The 24,182-nt window shown below is 39.3% G+C and overlaps 1 protein-coding gene across 3 annotated transcripts in view; it reads left to right on the forward strand.

Moving 5' to 3' along the window:
- Window positions 1-24,182, forward strand: part of LOC121274120 (myelin-associated glycoprotein-like) — a 292,428-nt gene that overhangs the window by 202,356 nt on the left and 65,890 nt on the right. Inside the window, exons 1-2 of one of the 3 annotated variants that reach the window (XM_041181293.1) lie at window positions 815-927; window positions 2,188-2,284. The exons of the other annotated variants lie outside the window; for them this stretch is intronic. The gene's annotated coding sequence lies outside the window, so the exon portion shown is untranslated. Of the gene's footprint in view, window positions 1-814; window positions 928-2,187; window positions 2,285-24,182 lie in introns of those variants that run through there. 3 annotated transcript variants of the gene reach the window in all.

Below are 24,182 nucleotides of genomic sequence, written 5' to 3' on the forward strand. Positions count from 1 at the left end.
GACATCTTAATGTCCCAATGAACAGAACAAGTTCCAACAATGAGCTGTGGTTGGTGATTCCTCACGTTACATCCAGGGACACTGGAGACTATCAGTGTGTGGCAGAGAATGAACATGGAGCAGTGGAGGGGTTCATAACCATCACTGTGGAATGTGAGTGTACACAGACTTCAACTTCTCTCTCAGATTAGAACACGTATACACAAATGCACTCCCACACGCACACACAAACACTCACTGCACTGGAGTCTCGGTATCAGCTCTGATTCTGTGTTGAAGGAAGGTAAACTCCAGATCAACAAGAACCTGAATTGGATGAACAACCTCCTGAACAGAGAATTGTAGATTTACCCCTCTGTGCTCCATCGATCAAATACAATTCATTGCCTGTCATGCCCTTGGCGAAATCCTGAGGATGAGAATGGAAGTTTCTTTCATTCTAGATTGACAGCACCTCAACTGGTGGGGGAATGCAACTGCAGTGTGACAGTTTACATAGGCAGTGTCCATTATAAATGTGACAGAGGAACTCATGCTGAGGAAAGGTGCCTGGAATTGTATTCAGACATCAGGTACAAAGAGATGATACATGGAGTCTTGCTGTGCACTGTGCTTGCTCACATTAAAATCTTTTTATGTTTTTAGATGCCCCACAGAACCTCTCAATTACTTCGCTTGATATGATTAACGCTTCATCGATCAACATAATTGAGGGGAATTCTGCAGTGATAATCTGCTCTGTCGAGAGCTTCCCAGCTTCTAACCTGACGTGGCGACATCTTAATGTCCCAATGAACAGAACATGTTCCAACAATGAGCTGTGGTTGGTGATTCCTCACGTTACATCCAGGGACACTGGAGACTATCAGTGTGTGGCAGAGAATGAACATGGAGCAGTGGAGGGGTTCATAACCATCACTGTGGAACGTGAGTTACACAGAATTCTACATTCTCTTGTTATTAGCTCATGGGATGTGGGCATTGTTGACAAGGCCAGAAATTATTGCCCATCTGTAACTGTCCCTTGAGCAGGTGGTAGTGAGCTGCCTTCTTTAACAACTGCACTCCATGTGGTGTAGGTGCACCCACAATGCTGTTAGGGAGGGAGTTCCAGAATTTTGTCCCAGTGACGGTGAAGGAATGGCCGATATAGTTCCAAGTCCCAGGGCAGACCACCACCTCAATTTCGGCTCCAAGTCACACACCACACTGACTTGGAACAGTCTTGGTGGAAGAGGTTAAGGGTTTGGAAGGTGCTGTCGAAGGAGCCTTGGTGAGTTGCTGCAGTGCATCTTGTAGATGGTGCACACATTGCTGCCATTGTGTGCCAGTGGTGGAGGGTATGATTGTTTATGCTGGTGGATGGGCTGTCGATCAAACAAGCTGCTCCTGGACGGTGTCGAGCTTCTTGAGTGTTGTTGGAGCCGCACTTATCCAGGCAATTGGAGATTATTCCATCACACTCCTGACTCGTGCCTTGTTGATGGTGGGCAGGCTTTGGGGAGTCAGGAGGTGAGTTACTCAACACAGAGTTCCCAGCCTCTGACCCGCTCTTGTAGCCAAATTATTTCCTGTTGCCGGGTTGTTGCCAGGGCCAATAGCCTTTGCTGTATCCAGTATCATCAGCTGATTCCTGATGTCACGTGGAGTCAATCGAATTGTCTGAAAGCTGACATCTGTGATGCTGGGACCCTCTGGAGGAGGCCGAGATGGATCATCCACTCAGCACTTCTGGCTGAACATGGTTGCCAATGCTTCAGCCTTGTCGTTTGCACTGATGTGCTGAGCTCCCCCATCATTAAGGATGGGGATATTTGTGGAACATCCTCGTCCTGTTAGATCTTTAATTGTCCATCACCATACATGACTGGATGTGGCAGGACTGCAGAGCTCAGATCTGACCCGTTGGTTGTGGGATCGCTTTGCTCTGTCTATAGCATGTTGTTTCTGCTGTTTGGCGTGTATGTAGTCCTGTGTCTCACCTCAGCAGCTTGGCACCTCTGTTATATGTGAATCCTCCTTATAGAAACCTGCATGTACATGGATATTATCAATAAATATTACATAGATAAATGTTATTTGTAAAGACCTTTCAGGCATAGACAATATCACTTCACAGAATTACTACATGTACATAGGGAACCATTCTCAAACTGTACCGGAGTCATTCATTGGCTGATTTTACAGAGCGAGATTCCAATGAATGGAAAGCAGGATTGCTTGGAGCTGGAATCTGTTTGAGTGTTGGACTGATTGGATTCTTCATCTTCAAGTGTGTGAGAAAGTAAGTGTGAAGGTTTAATTGGTTGTTTTTGAACATGTTTTCTTCAACCTTCTCTCCTTTATGAAAGAACTTGCATTTCTATAGCACCTTTTCCAACCGAAAACCCTTCACAGCCCCTGAAGAGCTTTGATGTTCACTCACTGTTTAACATCTCATCCAATACTCACTGTTTCACAACTCAGTCCTGTAACTGGCAGTGTTGACCTGGACCATAAAATACCTTGTGACTTCCTGAGGATGTGAAAGGGGATATATAAATGAAAAAAATTATTTTGTTAGTGAATGCAATCTCTTTCCATTTTCCCTGTCTCATTCATTCTCTCTCTTATCTCCACTAATGCTCTCCTTCTCATTCTCTCTCTCATTCACTCTCTCTCCATTCTCCACTAATGCTCTCCATCTCATTCTCTCCCTCATTCACTCTCTCTCCAATCTCCACTCACGCACTCCTTCTCATTCTCTCTCTCATCCTCTCAGACATTGTTCAGTCTCTCATATTTTTAAGGAGCGCTGAGCAACATCTTCTCCTTCAGAAGATCCACCTCAACACCTGGTGTGAGCAGTGAATTGAAACTCGCTCACCGACTGTTCAGCTTTACACAGGAATCACATCACAGAGTCAGGACACAAAGGGTTAACAGTCTGTTACAACACAACACTAAGGCCCTACATTTCAATGAAAGGGTTTTCACAATTGTTCCCCAAATCCTGATTTGTCTCACAGAGACACATCAACCCTTTCTCATTAAATACACAGAGGGAGCAGCACAGGAAGAGGTCATTCAGCCCAAGCAGAGCATGTGGGCAGTTCCTCCCCAGGCGAGCAGTCGGACAGGTCCTGGGTAAGTAACGGAACGATTGGAATTCACTTCCACGACCAACACCGTCCTTTGTTGATGTTGTGACTTTATAAAGACAGATTCCAATGATTGATGCCTTTGAAAGATTTCTACTGATTATTGAGGTCTGGGTGTGAGGCTCAAGTCTGTTGTACAGAACATCTTTCTGGTTAAGTTATGCAGACAGGTTACACACAGTCTACGATTATATTCCCTCGGGTCTAGAAGATTAAGGAGTGATCTAATTGAGGGGTTCAAAATGATTAAACACTCGATAGGGTCGATAGAGAGAAGCTACTTCCTTGGGTGGGGGTGGGTGGTGGGGGTCGGGTGGAGTCCAGAACAAGGGGGCTGGAAGTTCAGATTGGAGCCAGGCCGTTCAGGGGTGATGTCAGGAAGCACTTCTTCACACAAAGGGGAGTGGAAATCTGGAACTCTCTCCCCAATAATCAAACCCAACACCGAATACACATACAGTCACTCTCAAACCCAACCAAACTCACACCCAACACCGTTCAGTATCAATAATCACACCCCGTTCAGTATCAATAATCACACCCCGTTCAGTATCAATAATCACACCCCGTTCAGTATCATTAATCACACCCCGTTCAGTATCAATAATCACACCCCGTTCAGGATCTATAATCAAACCCCGTTCAGGATCAATAATCACACCCCGTTCAGAATCAATAATCACACCCCGTTCAGAATCAATAATCAAACCCCGTTCAGAATCAATAATCAAACCCCGTTCAGGATCAATAATCACACCCCGTTCAGTATCAATAATCAAACCCCGTTCAGTATCAATAATCAAACCCCGTTCAGGATCAATAATCAAACCCCATTCAGTATCAATAATCAAACCCCGTTCAGTATCAATAATCACACCCCGTTCAGTATCAATAATCACACCCCGTTCAGTATCAATAATCACACCCCGTTCAGTGTCAATAATCAAACCCCGTTCAGTATCAATAATCAAACCCCGTTCAGTATCAATAATCAAACCCCGTTCAGTATCAATAATCAAACCCCGTTCAGAATCAATAATCACACCCCGTTCAGTATCAATAATCAAACCCCGTTCAGTATCAATAATCAAACCCCGTTCAGTATCAATAATCAAACCCCGTTCAGTATCAATAATCACACCCCGTTCAGTATCAATAATCACACCCCGTTCAGTATCAATAATCAAACCCCGTTCAGTATCAATAATCACACCCCGTTCAGTATCAATAATCAACCCCGTTCAGTATCAATAATCAAACCCCGTTCAGGATCAATAATCACACCCCGTTCAGTATCAATAATCAAACCCTGATCAGTATCAATAATCAAACCCTGATCAGTATCAATAATCACACCCCGTTCAGTATCAATAATCAACCCCGTTCAGTATCAATAATCAAACCCCGTTCAGGATCAATAATCACACCCCGTTCAGTATCAATAATCAAACCCCGTTCAGTATCAATAATCAAACCCCGTTCAGTATCAATAATCACACCCCGTTCAGTATCAATAATCACACCCCGTTCAGTATCAATAATCACACCCCGTTCAGTATCAATAATCAACCCCGTTCAGTATCAATAATCAAACCCCGTTCAGGATCAATAATCACACCCCGTTCAGTATCAATAATCAAACCCTGATCAGTATCAATAATCACACCCCGTTCAGTATCGATAATCAAACCCAGTTCAGAATCAATAATCAAACCCCGTTCAGTATCAATAATCAAACCCCGTTCAGAATCAATAATCAAACCCCGTTCAGTATCAATAATCACACCCCGTTCAGAATCAATAATCAAACCCCGTTCAGTATCAGTAATCAAACCCCGTTCAGTATCAATAATCAAACCCCGTTCAGAATCAATAATCAAACCCCGTTCAGTATCAATAATCAAACCCCGTTCAGAATCAATAATCAAACCCCGTTCAGTATCAATAATCAAACCCCGTTCAGTATCAATAATCAAACCCCGTTCAGTATCAATAATCACACCCCGTTCAGTATCAATAATCAAACCCCGTTCAGAATCAATAATCACACCCCGTTCAGTATCAATAATCAAACCCCGTTCAGAATCAATAATCACACCCCGTTCAGTATCAATAATCACACCCCGTTCAGTATCAATAATCAAACCCCGTTCAGTATCAATAATCAAACCCCGTTCAGTATCAATAATCACACCACGTTCAGTGTCAATAATCAAACACTGTGCAGAATCAATAATCACACCCCGTTCAGAATCAATAATCAAACCCCGTTCAGTATCAGTAATCAAACCCCGTTCAGTATCAATAATCAAACCCCGTTCAGAATCAATAATCAAACCCCGTTCAGTATCAATAATCAAACCCCGTTCAGAATCAATAATCAAACCCCGTTCAGTATCAATAATCAAACCCCGTTCAGTATCAATAATCAAACCCCGTTCAGTATCAATAATCAAACTCCGTTCAGTATCAATAATCAAACCCCGTTCAGAATCAATAATCACACCCCGTTCAGAATCAATAATCACACCCCGTTCAGAATCAATAATCAAACCCCGTTCAGAATCAATAATCAAACCCCGTTCAGTATCAATAATCACACCCCGTTCAGGATCAATAATCACACCCCGTTCAGTATCAATAATCAAACCCCGTTCAGTATCAATAATCAAACCCCGTTCAGAATCAATAATCACACCCCGTTCAGTATCAATAATCAAACCCCGTTCAGTATCAATAATCAAACCCCGTTCAGAATCAATAATCACACCCCGTTCAGTATCAATAATCAAACCCCGTTCAGTATCAATAATCAAACCCCGTTCAGTATCAATAATCAAACCCCGTTCAGAATCAATAATCACACCCCGTTCAGTATCAATAATCAAACCCCGTTCAGTATCAATAATCAAACCCCGTTCAGTATCAATAATCAAACCCCGTTCAGAATCAATAATCAAACCCCGTTCAGTATCAATAATCAAACCCCGTTCAGAATCAATAATCACACCCCGTTCAGTATCAATAATCAAACCCCGTTCAGTATCAATAATCACACCCCGTTCAGGATCAATAATCAAACCCCGTTCAGTATCAATAATCACACCCCGTTCAGTATCAATAATCAAACCCCGTTCAGTATCAATAATCACACCCCGTTCAGAATCAATAATCAAACCCCGTTCAGTATCAATAATCAAACCCCGTTCAGAATCAATAATCACACCCCGTTCAGTATCAATAATCAAACCCCGTTCAGTATGAATAATCAAACCCCGTTCAATATCAATAATCAAACCCCGTTCAGTATCAATAATCACACCCCGTTCAGTATCAATAATCAAACCCTGTTCAGTATGAATAATCAAACCCCATTCAGTATCAATAATCAAACCCCGTTCAGTATCAATAATCACACCCCGTTCAGTATCAATAATCAAACCCTGTTCAGTATCAATAATCAAACCCCGTTCAGTATGAATAATCAAACCCCGTTCAATATCAATAATCAAACCCCGTTCAGTATCAATAATCACACCCCGTTCAGTATCAATAATCAAACCCTGTTCAGTATGAATAATCAAACCCCATTCAGTATCAATAATCAAACCCCGTTCAGTATCAATAATCACACCCCGTTCAGTATCAATAATCAAACCCTGTTCAGTATCAATAATCAAACCCTGTTCAGTATCAATAATCAAACCCTGTTCAGTATGAATAATCAAACCCCGTTCAGAATCAATAATCAAACCCCGTTCAGTATCAATAATCACACCCCGTTCAGTATCAATAATCAAACCCTGTTCAGTATCAGTAATCAAACCCCGTTCAGTATCAATAATCAAACCCCGTTCAGTATCAATAATCAAACCCTGTTCAGTATCAATAATCAAACCCTGTTCAGTATGAATAATCAAACCCCGTTCAGAATCAATAATCAAACCCCGTTCAGAATCAATAATCAAACCCCGTTCAGGATCAATAATCACACCCCGTTCAGGATCAATAATCACACCCCGTTCAGTATCAATAATCAAACCCCGTTCAGAATCAATAATCAAACCCCGTTCAGAATCAATAATCACACCCCGTTCAGTATCAATAATCACACCGCGTTCAGTATCAATAATCAAACCCCGTTCAGGATCAATAATCAAACCCCGTTCAGGATCAATAATCACACCACGTTCAGTATCAATAATCAAACCCCGTTCAGAATCAATAATCAAACCCCGTTCAGAATCAATAATCACACCCCGTTCAGTATCAATAATCAAACCCCGTTCAGTATCAATAATCACACCCCGTTCAGTATCAATAATCAAACCCCGTTCAGTTCAATAATCAAACACTGTGCAGAATCAATAATCACACCCCGTTCAGTATCAATAATCAAACCCCGTTCAGTATCAATAATCAAACCCCGTTCAGTATCAATAATCAAACCCCGTTGAGAATCAATAATCACACCCCATTCAGTATCAATAATCAAACCCCGTTCAGTATCAATAATCACACCCCGTTCAGTATCAATAATCAAACCCCGTTCAGTATCAATAATCAAACCCCGTTCAGTATCAATAATCAAACCCCGTTCAGAATCAATAATCAAACCCCGTTCAGAATCAATAATCAAACCCCGTTCAGGATCAATAATCACACCCCGTTCAGTATCAATAATCAAACCCCGTTCAGAATCAATAATCAAACCCCGTTCAGAATCAATAATCACACCCCGTTCAGTATCAATAATCAAACCCCGTTCAGGATCAATAATCACACCCCGTTCAGTATCAATAATCACACCCCGTTCAGAATCAATAATCAAACCCCATTCAGTATCAATAATCAAACCCCGTTCAGAATCAATAATCAAACCCTGTTCAGTATCAATAATCACACCCCGTTCAGAATCAATAATCAAGCCCCGTTCAGTATCAATAATCAAACCCCGATCAGAATCAATAATCAAACCCCGTTCAGTATCAATAATCACACCCCGTTCAGAATCAATAATCAAGCCCCGTTCAGTATCAATAATCAAACCCCGATCAGAATCAATAATCAAACCCCGATCAGAATCAATAATCAAACCCCGTTCAGTATCAATAATCAAACCCCGTTCAGTATCAATAATCAAACCCCGATCAGAATCAATAATCAAACCCCGTTCAGTATCAATAATCACACCCCGTTCAGTATCAATAATCAAACCCCGTTCAGTATCAATAATCAAACCCTGTTCAGAATCAATAATCACACCCCGTTCAGTATCAATAATCAAACCCCGTTCAGAATCAATAATCAAACCCCGTTCAGTATCAATAATCAAACCCCGTTCAGTATCAATAATCACACCCCGTTCAGGATCAATAATCAAACCCCGTTCAGTATCAATAATCAAACCCCGTTCAGTATCAATAATCACACCCCGTTCAGTATCAATAATCACACCCCGTTCAGTATCAATAATCAAACCCCGTTCAGTATCAATAATCACACCCCGTTCAGTATCAATAATCAAACCCCGTTCAGTATCAATAATCAAACCCCGTTCAGTATCAATAATCAAACCCCGTTCAGTATCAATAATCAAACCCCGTCAGTATCAATAATCAAACCCCGTTCAGAATCAATAATCACACCCCGTTCAGAATCAATAATCAAACCCCGTTCAGAATCAATAATCAAACCCCGTTCAGTATCAATAATCAAACCCCGTTCAGAATCAATAATCACACCCCGTTCAGTATCAATAATCAAACCCCGTTCAGAATCAATAATCACACCCCGTTCAGTATCAATAATCACACCCTGTTCAGTATCAATAATCAAACCCCGTTCAGTATCAATAATCACACCCCGTTCAGTATCAATAATCAAACCCCGTTCAGTATCAATAATCACACCCCGTTCAGGATCAATAATCAAACCCCGTTCAGTATCAATAATCACACCCCGTTCAGTATCAATAATCAAACCCCGTTCAGTATCAATAATCACACCCCGTTCAGTATCAATAATCAAACCCCGTTCAGTATCAATAATCAAACCCTGTTCAGTATCAATAATCACACCCCGTTCAGTATCAATAATCAAACCCCGTTCAGAATCAATAATCAAACCCCGTTCAGTATCAATAATCAAACCCCGTTCAGTATCAATAATCAAACCCCGTTCAGAATCAATAATCAAACCCCGTTCAGTATCAGTAATCAAACCCCGTTCAGTATCAATAATCAAACCCCGTTCAGAATCAATAATCAAACCCCGTTCAGTATCAGTAATCAAACCCCGTTCAGTATCAGTAATCAAACCCCGTTCAGTATCAATAATCAAACCCCGTTCAGAATCAATAATCAAACCCCGTTCAGTATCAGTAATCAAACCCCGTTCAGTATCAATAATCAAACCCCGTTCAGAATCAATAATCAAACCCCGTTCAGTATCAATAATCAAACCCCGTTCAGAATCAATAATCACACCCCGTTCAGTATCAATAATCAAACCCCGTTCAGTATCAATAATCAAACCCCGTTCAATATCAATAATCAAACCCCGTTCAGTATCAATAATCAAACCCTGTTCAGTATCAATAATCAAACCCTGTTCAGTATGAATAATCAAACCCCATTCAGTATCAATAATCAAACCCCGTTCAGTATCAATAATCAAACCCCGTTCAGTATCAATAATCAAACCCCGTTCAGTATCAATAATCAAACCCCGTTCAGAATCAATAATCAAACCCCGTTCAGAATCAATAATCAAACCCCGTTCAGGATCAATAATCACACCCCGTTCAGGATCAATAATCACACCCCGTTCAGTATCAATAATCAAACCCCGTTCAGAATCAATAATCAAACCCCGTTCAGAATCAATAATCACACCCCGTTCAGTATCAATAATCACACCCCGTTCAGTATCAATAATCAAACCCCGTTCAGGATCAATAATCAAACCCCGTTCAGGATCAATAATCACACCACGTTCAGTATCAATAATCAAACCCCGTTCAGAATCAATAATCAAACCCCGTTCAGAATCAATAATCACACCCCGTTCAGTATCAATAATCAAACCCCGTTCAGTATCAATAATCACACCCCGTTCAGTATCAATAATCAAACCCCGTTCAGAATCAATAATCAAACCCCGTTCAGAATCAATAATCAAACCCCGTTCAGGATCAATAATCACACCCCGTTCAGTATCAATAATCAAACCCCGTTCAGAATCAATAATCAAACCCCGTTCAGAATCAATAATCACACCCCGTTCAGTATCAATAATCAAACCCCGTTCAGGATCAATAATCACACCCCGTTCAGTATCAATAATCACACCCCGTTCAGAATCAATAATCAAACCCCATTCAGTATCAATAATCAAACCCCGTTCAGTATCAATAATCAAACCCCTTTCAGTATCAATAATCAAAACCTGTTCAGAATCAATAATCAAACCATGTTCAGTATCAATAATCACACCCCGTTCAGAATCAATAATCAAGCCCCGTTCAGTATCAATAATCAAACCCCGATCAGAATCAATAATCAAACCCCGTTCAGTATCAATAATCACACCCCGTTCAGAATCAATAATCAAGCCCCGTTCAGTATCAATAATCAAACCCCGTTCAGTATCAATAATCAAACCCCGTTCAGTATCAATAATCAAACCCCGTTCAGTATCAATAATCAAACCCCGTTCAGTATCAATAATCAAACCCTGTTCAGAATCAATAATCAAACCCCGTTCAGCATCAATAATCAAACCCCGTTCAGCATCAATAATCAAACCCTGTTCAGTATCAATAATCAAACCCCGTTCAGAATCAATAATCAAACCCCGTTCAGTATCAATAATCAAACCCCGTTCAGAATCAATAATCAAACCCCGTTCAGTATCAATAATCAAACCCAGATCAGTATCAATAATCAAACCCCGTTCAGTATCAATAATCACACCCCGTTCAGAATCAATAATCACACCCCGTTCAGTATCAATAATCAAACCCCGTTCAGTATCAATAATCAAACCCCGTTCAGAATCAATAATCAAACCCCGTTCAGTATCAATAATCAAACCCCATTCAGAATCAATAATCAAACCCCGTTCAGTATCAATAATCAAACCCCGTTCAGTATCAATAATCACACCCCGTTCAGTATCAATAATCAAACCCCGTTCAGAATCAATAATCAAACCCCGTTCAGTATCAATAATCAAACCCCGTTCAGTATCAATAATCAAACCCCGTTCAGAATCAATAATCAAACCCCGTTCAGTATCAATAATCAAACCCCGTTCAGTATCAATAATCAAACCCCGTTCAGAATCAATAATCACACCCCGTTCAGTATCAATAATCAAACCCCGTTCAGTATCAATAATCACACCCCGTTCAGTATCAATAATCAAACCCCGTTCAGTATCAATAATCAAACCCCGTTCAGTATCAATAATCAAACCCCGTTCAGAATCAATAATCAAACCCCGTTCAGAATCAATAATCAAACCCCGTTCAGTATCAATAATCACACCCCGTTCAGTATCAATAATCAAACCCCGTTCAGAATCAATAATCAAACCCCGTTCAGTATCAATAATCACACCCCGTTCAGTATCAATAATCAAACCCCGTTCAGGATCAATAATCACACCCCGTTCAGTATCAATAATCACACCCCGTTCAGAATCAATAATCAAACCCCGTTCAGTATCAATAATCAAACCCCGTTCAGAATCAATAATCAAACCCCGTTCAGTATCAATAATCACACCCCGTTCAGTATCAATAATCAAACCCCGTTCAGTATCAATAATCAAACCCCGTTCAGTATCAATAATCAAACCCCGTTCAGTATCAATAATCAAACCCCGTTCAGTATCAATAATCACACCCCGTTCAGTATCAATAATCAAACCCCGTTCAGTATCAATAATCAAACCCCTGTTCAGTATCAATAATCACACCCCGTTCAGTATCAATAATCAAACCCCGTTCAGTATCAATAATCACACCCCGTTCAGTATCAATAATCAAACCCCGTTCAGTATCAATAATCACACCCCGTTCAGTATCAATAATCAAACCCCGTTCAGTATCAATAATCAAACCCCGTTCAGTATCAATAATCAAACCCCGTTCAGTATCAATAATCAAACCCCGTTCAGTATCAATAATCAAACCCCGTTCAGAATCAATAATCACACCCCGTTCAGTATCAATAATCAAACCCCGTTCAGTATCAATAATCAAACCCCGTTCAGTATCAATAATCAAACCCCGTTCAGTATCAATAATCAAACCCCGTTCAGTATCAATAATCAAACCCCGTTCAGTATCAATAATCAAACCCCGTTCAGTATCAATAATCAAACCCCGTTCAGTATCAATAATCACCCCCGTTCAGTATCAATAATCAAACCCCGTTCAGTATCAATAATCAAACCCCGTTCAGTATCAATAATCAAACCCCGTTCAGTATCAATAATCAAACCCCGTTCAGTATCAATAATCAAACCCCGTTCAGAATCAATAATCACACCCCGTTCAGAATCAATAATCACACCCCGTTCAGTATCAATAATCAAACCCCGTTCAGTATCAATAATCACACCCCGTTCAGTATCAATAATCAAACCCCGTTCAGTATCAATAATCAAACCCTGTTCAGTATCAATAATCAAACCCCGTTCAGAATCAATAATCAAACCCCGTTCAGAATCAATAATCAAACCCCGTTCAGTATCAATAATCAAACCCCGTTCAGTATCAATAATCACACCCCGTTCAGTATCAATAATCAAACCCCGTTCAGTATCAATAATCAAACCCCGTTCAGTATCAATAATCAAACCCCGTTCAGTATCAATAATCAAACCCCGTTCAGTATCAATAATCACACCCCGTTCAGAATCAATAATCAAACCCCGTTCAGTATCAATAATCAAACCCCGTTCAGTATCAATAATCAAACCCCGTTCAGTATCAATAATCAAACCCCGTTCAGTATCAATAATCAAACCCCGCTCAGTATCAATAATCACACCCCGTTCAGAATCAATAATCAAACCCCGTTCAGTATCAATAATCAAACCCCGTTCAGTATCAATAATCAAACCCCGTTCAGTATCAATAATCAAACCCCGTTCAGTATCAATAATCAAACCCCGTTCAGTATCAATAATCACACCCCGTTCAGTATCAATAATCACACCCCGTTCAGTATCAATAATCAAACCCCGTTCAGTATCAATAATCAAACCCCGTTCAGTATCAATAATCAAACCCCGTTCAGTATCAATAATCAAACCCCGTTCAGAATCAATAATCAAACCCCGTTCAGTATCAATAATCAAACCCCGTTCAGTATCAATAATCAAACCCCGTTCAGTATCAATAATCAAACCCCGTTCAGTATCAATAATCAAACCCCGTTCAGTATCAATAATCACACCCCGTTCAGAATCAATAATCACACCCCGTTCAGTATCAATAATCAAACCCCGTTCAGTATCAATAATCAAACCCCGTTCAGAATCAATAATCAAACCCCGTTCAGTATCAATAATCAAACCCCGTTCAGAATCAATAATCAAACCCAGATCAGTATCAATAATCAAACCCCGTTCAGTATCAATAATCACACCCCGTTCAGTATCAATAATCAAACCCCGTTCAGTATCAATAATCAAACCCCGTTCAGTATCAATAATCAAACCCCGTTCAGTATCAATAATCAAACCCCGTTCAGTATCAATAATCACACCCCGTTCAGTATCAATAATCAAACCCCGTTCAGTATCAATAATCAAACCCCGTTCAGTATCAATAATCAAACCCCGTTCAGTATCAATAATCAAACCCCGTTCAGTATCAATAATCAAACCCCGTTCAGTATCAATAATCAAACCCCGTTCAGTATCAATAATCAAACCCCGTTCAGTATCAATAATCAAACCCCGTTCAGTATCAATAATCAAACCCCGTTCAGTATCAATAATCAAACCCCGTTCAGTATCAATAATCACACCCCGTTCAGTATCAATAATCAAACCCCGTTCAGTATCAATAATCAAACCCCGTTCAGTATCAATAATCAAACCCCGTTCAGAATCAATAATCAAACCCCGTTCAGAATCAATAATCAAACCCCGTTCAGTATCAATAATCAAACCCCGTTCAGTATCAATAATCAAACCCCGTTCAGTATCAATAATCACACCCCGTTCAGTATCAATAATCAAACCCCGTTCAGTATCAATAATCAAACCCCGTTCAGTATCAATAATCAAACCCCGTTCAGAATCAATAATCAAACCCCGTTCAGTATCAATAATCAAACCCCGTTCAGAATCAATAATCAAACCCCGTTCAGTATCAATAATCAAACCCCGTTCAGAATCAATAATCAAACCCCGTTCAGTATCAATAATCACACCCCGTTCAGTATCAATAATCAAACCCCGTTCAGTATCAATAATCAAACCCCGTTCAGTATCAATAATCACACCCCGTTCAGTATCAATAATCAAACCCCGTTCAGTATCAATAATCAAACCCCGTTCAGTATCAATAATCAAACCCCGTTCAGAATCAATAATCAAACCCCGTTCAGTATCAATAATCAAACCCCGTTCAGTATCAATAATCAAACCCCGTTCAGTATCAATAATCAAACCCCGTTCAGTATCAATAATCAAACCCCGTTCAGAATCAATAATCACACCCCGTTCAGTATCAATAATCAAACCCCGTTCAGTATCAATAATCAAACCCCGTTCAGTATCAATAATCACACCCCGTTCAGTATCAATAATCAAACCCCGTTCAGTATCAATAATCAAACCCCGTTCAGTATCAATAATCAAACCCCGTTCAGTATCAATAATCAAACCCCGTTCAGTATCAATAATCAAACCCCGTTCAGTATCAATAATCAAACCCCGTTCAGTATCAATAATCAAACCCCGTTCAGTATCAATAATCAAACCCCGTTCAGTATCAATAATCAAACCCCGTTCAGTATCAATAATCAAACCCCGTTCAGTATCAATAATCAAACCCCGTTCAGTATCAATAATCAAACCCCGTTCAGTATCAATAATCAAACCCCGTTCAGTATCAATAATCAAACCCCGTTCAGTATCAATAATCAAACCCCGTTCAGAATCAATAATCAAACCCCGTTCAGTATCAATAATCAAACCCCGTTCAGTATCAATAATCAAACCCCGTTCAGTATCAATAATCAAACCCCGTTCAGTATCAATAATCAAACCCCGTTCAGTATCAATAATCAAACCCCGTTCAGTATCAATAATCAAACCCCGTTCAGTATCAATAATCAAACCCCGTTCAGTATCAATAATCAAACCCCGTTCAGTATCAATAATCAAACCCCGTTCAGTATCAATAATCAAACCCCGTTCAGTATCAATAATCAAACCCCGTTCAGTATCAATAATCAAACCCCGTTCAGTATCAATAATCAAACCCCGTTCAGTATCAATAATCAAACCCCGTTCAGTATCAATAATCAAACCCCGTTCAGTATCAATAATCAAACCCCGTTCAGTATCAATAATCAAACCCCGTTCAGTATCAATAATCAAACCCCGTTCAGTATCAATAATCAAACCCCGTTCAGTATCAATAATCAAACCCCGTTCAGTATCAATAATCAAACCCCGTTCAGTATCAATAATCAAACCCCGTTCAGTATCAATAATCAAACCCCGTTCAGTATCAATAATCAAACCCCGTTCAGTATCAATAATCAAACCCCGTTCAGAATCAATAATCAAACCCCGTTCAGTATCAATAATCAAACCCCGTTCAGTATCAATAATCAAACCCCGTTCAGTATCAATAATCAAACCCCGTTCAGTATCAATAATCAAACCCCGTTCAGTATCAATAATCAAACCCCGTTCAGTATCAATAATCAAACCCCGTTCAGTATCAATAATCAAACCCCGTTCAGTATCAATAATCACACCCCGTTCAGTATCAATAATCAAACCCCGTTCAGTATCAATAATCAAACCCCGTTCAGTATCAATAATCAAACCCCGTTCAGAATCAATAATCAAACCCCGTTCAGTATCAATAATCACACCCCGTTCAGTATCAATAATCAAACCCCGTTCAGTATCAATAATCAAACCCCGTTCAGTATCAATAATCAAACCCCGTTCAGTATCAATAATCAAACCCCGTTCAGTATCAATAATCACACCCCGTTCAGTATCAATAATCAAACCCCGTTCAGTATCAATAATCAAACCCCGTTCAGTATCAATAATCAAACCCCGTTCAGTATCAATAATCAAACCCCGTTCAGTATCAATAATCAAACCCCGTTCAGTATCAATAATCAAACCCCGTTCAGTATCAATAATCAAACCCCGTTCAGTATCAATAATCAAACCCCGTTCAGTATCAATAATCAAACCCCGTTCAGTATCAATAATCAAACCCCGTTCAGTATCAATAATCAAACCCCGTTCAGTATCAATAATCAAACCCCGTTCAGTATCAATAATCAAACCCCGTTCAGTATCAATAATCAAACCCCGTTCAGTATCAATAATCAAACCCCGTTCAGTATCAATAATCAAACCCCGTTCAGTATCAATAATCAAACCCCGTTCAGTATCAATAATCAAACCCCGTTCAGTATCAATAATCAAACCCCGTTCAGTATCAATAATCAAACCCCGTTCAGTATCAATAATCAAACCCCGTTCAGTATCAATAATCAAACCCCGTTCAGAATCAATAATCAAACCCCGTTCAGTATCAATAATCAAACCCCGTTCAGTATCAATAATCAAACCCCGTTCAGTATCAATAATCAAACCCCGTTCAGTATCAATAATCAAACCCCGTTCAGTATCAATAATCAAACCCCGTTCAGTATCAATAATCAAACCCCGTTCAGTATCAATAATCAAACCCCGTTCAGTATCAATAATCAAACCCCGTTCAGTATCAATAATCAAACCCCGTTCAGTATCAATAATCAAACCCCGTTCAGTATCAATAATCAAACCCCGTTCAGTATCAATAATCAAACCCCGTTCAGTATCAATAATCAAACCCCGTTCAGTATCAATAATCAAACCCCGTTCAGTATCAATAATCAAACCCCGTTCAGTATCAATAATCAAACCCCGTTCAGTATCAATAATCAAACCCCGTTCAGTATCAATAATCAAACCCCGTTCAGTATCAATAATCAAACCCCGTTCAGTATCAATAATCAAACCCCGTTCAGTATCAATAATCAAACCCCGTTCAGTATCAATAATCAAACCCCGTTCAGTATCAATAATCAAACCCCGTTCAGTATCAATAATCAAACCCCGTTCAGTATCAATAATCAAACCCCGTTCAGTATCAATAATCAAACCCCGTTCAGTATCAATAATCAAACCCCGTTCAGTATCAATAATCAAACCCCGTTCAGTATCAATAATCAAACCCCGTTCAGTATCAATAATCAAACCCCGTTCAGTATCAATAATCAAACCCCGTTCAGTATCAATAATCAAACCCCGTTCAGTATCAATAATCAAACCCCGTTCAGAATCAATAATCAAACCCCGTTCAGTATCAATAATCAAACCCCGTTCAGTATCAATAATCAAACCCCGTTCAGTATCAATAATCAAACCCCGTTCAGTATCAATAATCAAACCCCGTTCAGTATCAATAATCAAACCCCGTTCAGTATCAATAATCAAACCCCGTTCAGTATCAATAATCAAACCCCGTTCAGTATCAATAATCAAACCCCGTTCAGTATCAATAATCAAACCCCGTTCAGTATCAATAATCAAACCCCGTTCAGTATCAATAATCAAACCCCGTTCAGTATCAATAATCAAACCCCGTTCAGAATCAATAATCAAACCCCGTTCAGTATCAATAATCAAACCCCGTTCAGTATCAATAATCAAACCCCGTTCAGTATCAATAATCAAACCCCGTTCAGTATCAATAATCAAACCCCGTTCAGTATCAATAATCAAACCCCGTTCAGTATCAATAATCAAACCCCGTTCAGTATCAATAATCAAACCCCGTTCAGTATCAATAATCAAACCCCGTTCAGAATCAATAATCAAACCCCGTTCAGTATCAATAATCAAACCCCGTTCAGTATCAATAATCAAACCCCGTTCAGTATCAATAATCAAACCCCGTTCAGTATCAATAATCAAACCCCGTTCAGTATCAATAATCAAACCCCGTTCAGTATCAATAATCACACCCCGTTCAGTATCAATAATCAAACCCCGTTCAGTATCAATAATCAAACCCCGTTCAGTATCAATAATCAAACCCCGTTCAGAATCAATAATCAACCCCCGTTCAGTATCAATAATCAAACCCCGTTCAGTATCAATAATCAAACCCCGTTCAGTATCAATAATCACACCCCGTTCAGTATCAATAATCAAACCCCGTTCAGTATCAATAATCAAACCCCGTTCAGTATCAATAATCAAACCCCGTTCAGTATCAATAATCAAACCCCGTTCAGTATCAATAATCAAACCCCGTTCAGTATCAATAATCAAACCCCGTTCAGTATCAATAATCAAACCCCGTTCAGAATCAATAATCAAACCCCGTTCAGTATCAATAATCAAACCCCGTTCAGTATCAATAATCAAACCCCGTTCAGTATCAATAATCAAACCCCGTTCAGAATCAATAATCAAACCCCGTTCAGTATCAATAATCAAACCCCGTTCAGTATCAATAATCAAACCCCGTTCAGTATCAATAATCAAACCCCGTTCAGTATCAATAATCAAACCCCGTTCAGTATCAATAATCAAACCCCGTTCAGTATCAATAATCAAACCCCGTTCAGTATCAATAATCAAACCCCGTTCAGTATCAATAATCAAACCCCGTTCAGTATCAATAATCAAACCCCGTTCAGTATCAATAATCAAACCCCGTTCAGTATCAATAATCAAACCCCGTTCAGTATCAATAATCAAACCCCGTTCAGTATCAATAATCAAACCCCGTTCAGTATCAATAATCAAACCCCGTTCAGTATCAATAATCAAACCCCGTTCAGTATCAATAATCAAACCCCGTTCAGTATCAATAATCAAACCCCGTTCAGTATCAATAATCAAACCCCGTTCAGTATCAATAATCAAACCCCGTTCAGTATCAATAATCAAACCCCGTTCAGTATCAATAATCAAACCCCGTTCAGAATCAATAATCAAACCCCGTTCAGTATCAATAATCAAACCCCGTTCAGTATCAATAATCAAACCCCGTTCAGTATCAATAATCAAACCCCGTTCAGTATCAATAATCAAACCCCGTTCAGTATCAATAATCAAACCCCGTTCAGTATCAATAATCAAACCCCGTTCAGTATCAATAATCAAACCCCGTTCAGTATCAATAATCAAACCCCGTTCAGTATCAATAATCACACCCCGTTCAGTATCAATAATCAAACCCCGTTCAGTATCAATAATCAAACCCCGTTCAGTATCAATAATCAAACCCCGTTCAGTATCAATAATCAAACCCCGTTCAGTATCAATAATCAAACCCCGTTCAGTATCAATAATCAAACCCCGTTCAGTATCAATAATCAAACCCCGTTCAGTATCAATAATCAAACCCCGTTCAGTATCAATAATCAAACCCCGTTCAGTATCAATAATCAAACCCCGTTCAGTATCAATAATCAAACCCCGTTCAGTATCAATAATCAAACCCCGTTCAGTATCAATAATCAAACCCCGTTCAGTATCAATAATCAAACCCCGTTCAGTATCAATAATCAAACCCCGTTCAGTATCAATAATCAAACCCCGTTCAGTATCAATAATCAAACCCCGTTCAGTATCAATAATCAAACCCCGTTCAGTATCAATAATCAAACCCCGTTCAGTATCAATAATCAAACCCCGTTCAGTATCAATAATCAAACCCCGTTCAGTATCAATAATCAAACCCCGTTCAGTATCAATAATCAAACCCCGTTCAGTATCAATAATCAAACCCCGTTCAGTATCAATAATCAAACCCCGTTCAGTATCAATAATCAAACCCCGTTCAGTATCAATAATCAAACCCCGTTCAGTATCAATAATCAAACCCCGTTCAGTATCAATAATCAAACCCCGTTCAGTATCAATAATCAAACCCCGTTCAGTATCAATAATCAAACCCCGTTCAGTATCAATAATCAAACCCCGTTCAGTATCAATAATCAAACCCCGTTCAGTATCAATAATCAAACCCCGTTCAGTATCAATAATCAAACCCCGTTCAGTATCAATAATCAAACCCCGTTCAGTATCAATAATCAAACCCCGTTCAGTATCAATAATCAAACCCCGTTCAGTATCAATAATCAAACCCCGTTCAGTATCAATAATCAAACCCCGTTCAGTATCAATAATCAAACCCCGTTCAGTATCAATAATCAAACCCCGTTCAGTATCAATAATCAAACCCCGTTCAGTATCAATAATCAAACCCCGTTCAGTATCAATAATCAAACCCCGTTCAGTATCAATAATCAAACCCCGTTCAGTATCAATAATCAAACCCCGTTCAGTATCAATAATCAAACCCCGTTCAGTATCAATAATCAAACCCCGTTCAGTATCAATAATCAAACCCCGTTCAGTATCAATAATCAAACCCCGTTCAGAATCAATAATCAAACCCCGTTCAGTATCAATAATCAAACCCCGTTCAGTATCAATAATCAAACCCCGTTCAGTATCAATAATCAAACCCCGTTCAGTATCAATAATCAAACCCCGTTCAGTATCAATAATCAAACCCCGTTCAGAATCAATAATCAAACCCCGTTCAGTATCAATAATCAAACCCCGTTCAGTATCAATAATCAAACCCCGTTCAGTATCAATAATCAAACCCCGTTCAGTATCAATAATCAAACCCCGTTCAGTATCAATAATCAAACCCCGTTCAGTATCAATAATCAAACCCCGTTCAGTATCAATAATCAAACCCCGTTCAGTATCAATAATCAAACCCCGTTCAGTATCAATAATCAAACCCCGTTCAGTATCAATAATCAAACCCCGTTCAGTATCAATAATCAAACCCCGTTCAGTATCAATAATCAAACCCCGTTCAGTATCAATAATCAAACCCCGTTCAGTATCAATAATCAAACCCCGTTCAGTATCAATAATCAAACCCCGTTCAGTATCAATAATCAAACCCCGTTCAGTATCAATAATCAAACCCCGTTCAGTATCAATAATCAAACCCCGTTCAGTATCAATAATCAAACCCCGTTCAGTATCAATAATCAAACCCCGTTCAGTATCAATAATCAAACCCCGTTCAGTATCAATAATCAAACCCCGTTCAGTATCAATAATCAAACCCCGTTCAGAATCAATAATCAAACCCCGTTCAGTATCAATAATCAAACCCCGTTCAGTATCAATAATCAAACCCCGTTCAGTATCAATAATCAAACCCCGTTCAGTATCAATAATCAAACCCCGTTCAGTATCAATAATCAAACCCCGTTCAGTATCAATAATCAAACCCCGTTCAGTATCAATAATCAAACCCCGTTCAGTATCAATAATCAAACCCCGTTCAGTATCAATAATCAAACCCCGTTCAGTATCAATAATCAAACCCCGTTCAGTATCAATAATCAAACCCCGTTCAGTATCAATAATCAAACCCCGTTCAGTATCAATAATCAAACCCCGTTCAGTATCAATAATCAAACCCCGTTCAGTATCAATAATCAAACCCCGTTCAGTATCAATAATCAAACCCCGTTCAGTATCAATAATCAAACCCCGTTCAGTATCAATAATCAAACCCCGTTCAGTATCAATAATCAAACCCCGTTCAGTATCAATAATCAAACCCCGTTCAGTATCAATAATCAAACCCCGTTCAGTATCAATAATCAAACCCCGTTCAGTATCAATAATCAAACCCCGTTCAGTATCAATAATCAAACCCCGTTCAGTATCAATAATCAAACCCCGTTCAGTATCAATAATCAAACCCCGTTCAGTATCAATAATCAAACCCCGTTCAGTATCAATAATCAAACCCCGTTCAGTATCAATAATCAAACCCCGTTCAGTATCAATAATCAAACCCCGTTCAGTATCAATAATCAAACCCCGTTCAGTATCAATAATCAAACCCCGTTCAGTATCAATAATCAAACCCCGTTCAGTATCAATAATCAAACCCCGTTCAGTATCAATAATCAAACCCCGTTCAGTATCAATAATCAAACCCCGTTCAGTATCAATAATCAAACCCCGTTCAGTATCAATAATCAAACCCCGTTCAGTATCAATAATCAAACCCCGTTCAGAATCAATAATCAAACCCCGTTCAGTATCAATAATCAAACCCCGTTCAGTATCAATAATCAAACCCCGTTCAGTATCAATAATCAAACCCCGTTCAGTATCAATAATCAAACCCCGTTCAGTATCAATAATCAAACCCCGTTCAGTATCAATAATCAAACCCCGTTCAGTATCAATAATCAAACCCCGTTCAGTATCAATAATCAAACCCCGTTCAGTATCAATAATCAAACCCCGTTCAGTATCAATAATCAAACCCCGTTCAGTATCAATAATCAAACCCCGTTCAGTATCAATAATCAAACCCCGTTCAGTATCAATAATCAAACCCCGTTCAGTATCAATAATCAAACCCCGTTCAGTATCAATAATCAAACCCCGTTCAGTATCAATAATCAAACCCCGTTCAGTATCAATAATCAAACCCCGTTCAGTATCAATAATCAAACCCCGTTCAGTATCAATAATCAAACCCCGTTCAGTATCAATAATCAAACCCCGTTCAGTATCAATAATCAAACCCCGTTCAGTATCAATAATCAAACCCCGTTCAGAATCAATAATCAAACCCCGTTCAGTATCAATAATCAAACCCCGTTCAGTATCAATAATCAAACCCCGTTCAGTATCAATAATCAAACCCCGTTCAGTATCAATAATCAAACCCCGTTCAGTATCAATAATCAAACCCCGTTCAGTATCAATAATCAAACCCCGTTCAGTATCAATAATCAAACCCCGTTCAGTATCAATAATCAAACCCCGTTCAGTATCAATAATCAAACCCCGTTCAGTATCAATAATCAAACCCCGTTCAGTATCAATAATCAAACCCCGTTCAGTATCAATAATCAAACCCCGTTCAGTATCAATAATCAAACCCCGTTCAGTATCAATAATCAAACCCCGTTCAGTATCAATAATCAAACCCCGTTCAGTATCAATAATCAAACCCCGTTCAGTATCAATAATCAAACCCCGTTCAGTATCAATAATCAAACCCCGTTCAGTATCAATAATCAAACCCCGTTCAGAATCAATAATCAAACCCCGTTCAGTATCAATAATCAAACCCCGTTCAGTATCAATAATCAAACCCCGTTCAGTATCAATAATCAAACCCCGTTCAGTATCAATAATCAAACCCCGTTCAGTATCAATAATCAAACCCCGTTCAGTATCAATAATCAAACCCCGTTCAGTATCAATAATCAAACCCCGTTCAGTATCAATAATCACACCCCGTTCAGTATCAATAATCAAACCCCGTTCAGTATCAATAATCAAACCCCGTTCAGTATCAATAATCAAACCCCGTTCAGTATCAATAATCAAACCCCGTTCAGTATCAATAATCAAACCCCGTTCAGTATCAATAATCAAACCCCGTTCAGTATCAATAATCAAACCCCGTTCAGTATCAATAATCAAACCCCGTTCAGTATCAATAATCAAACCCCGTTCAGTATCAATAATCAAACCCCGTTCAGTATCAATAATCAAACCCCGTTCAGTATCAATAATCAAACCCCGTTCAGTATCAATAATCAAACCCCGTTCAGTATCAATAATCAAACCCCGTTCAGTATCAATAATCAAACCCCGTTCAGTATCAATAATCAAACCCCGTTCAGT

The sequence above is a fragment of the Carcharodon carcharias genome (genome assembly GCF_017639515.1).
Source record: "Carcharodon carcharias isolate sCarCar2 chromosome 29 unlocalized genomic scaffold, sCarCar2.pri SUPER_29_unloc_9, whole genome shotgun sequence".
In the NCBI taxonomy this organism is placed as follows: domain Eukaryota; kingdom Metazoa; phylum Chordata; class Chondrichthyes; order Lamniformes; family Lamnidae; genus Carcharodon; species Carcharodon carcharias.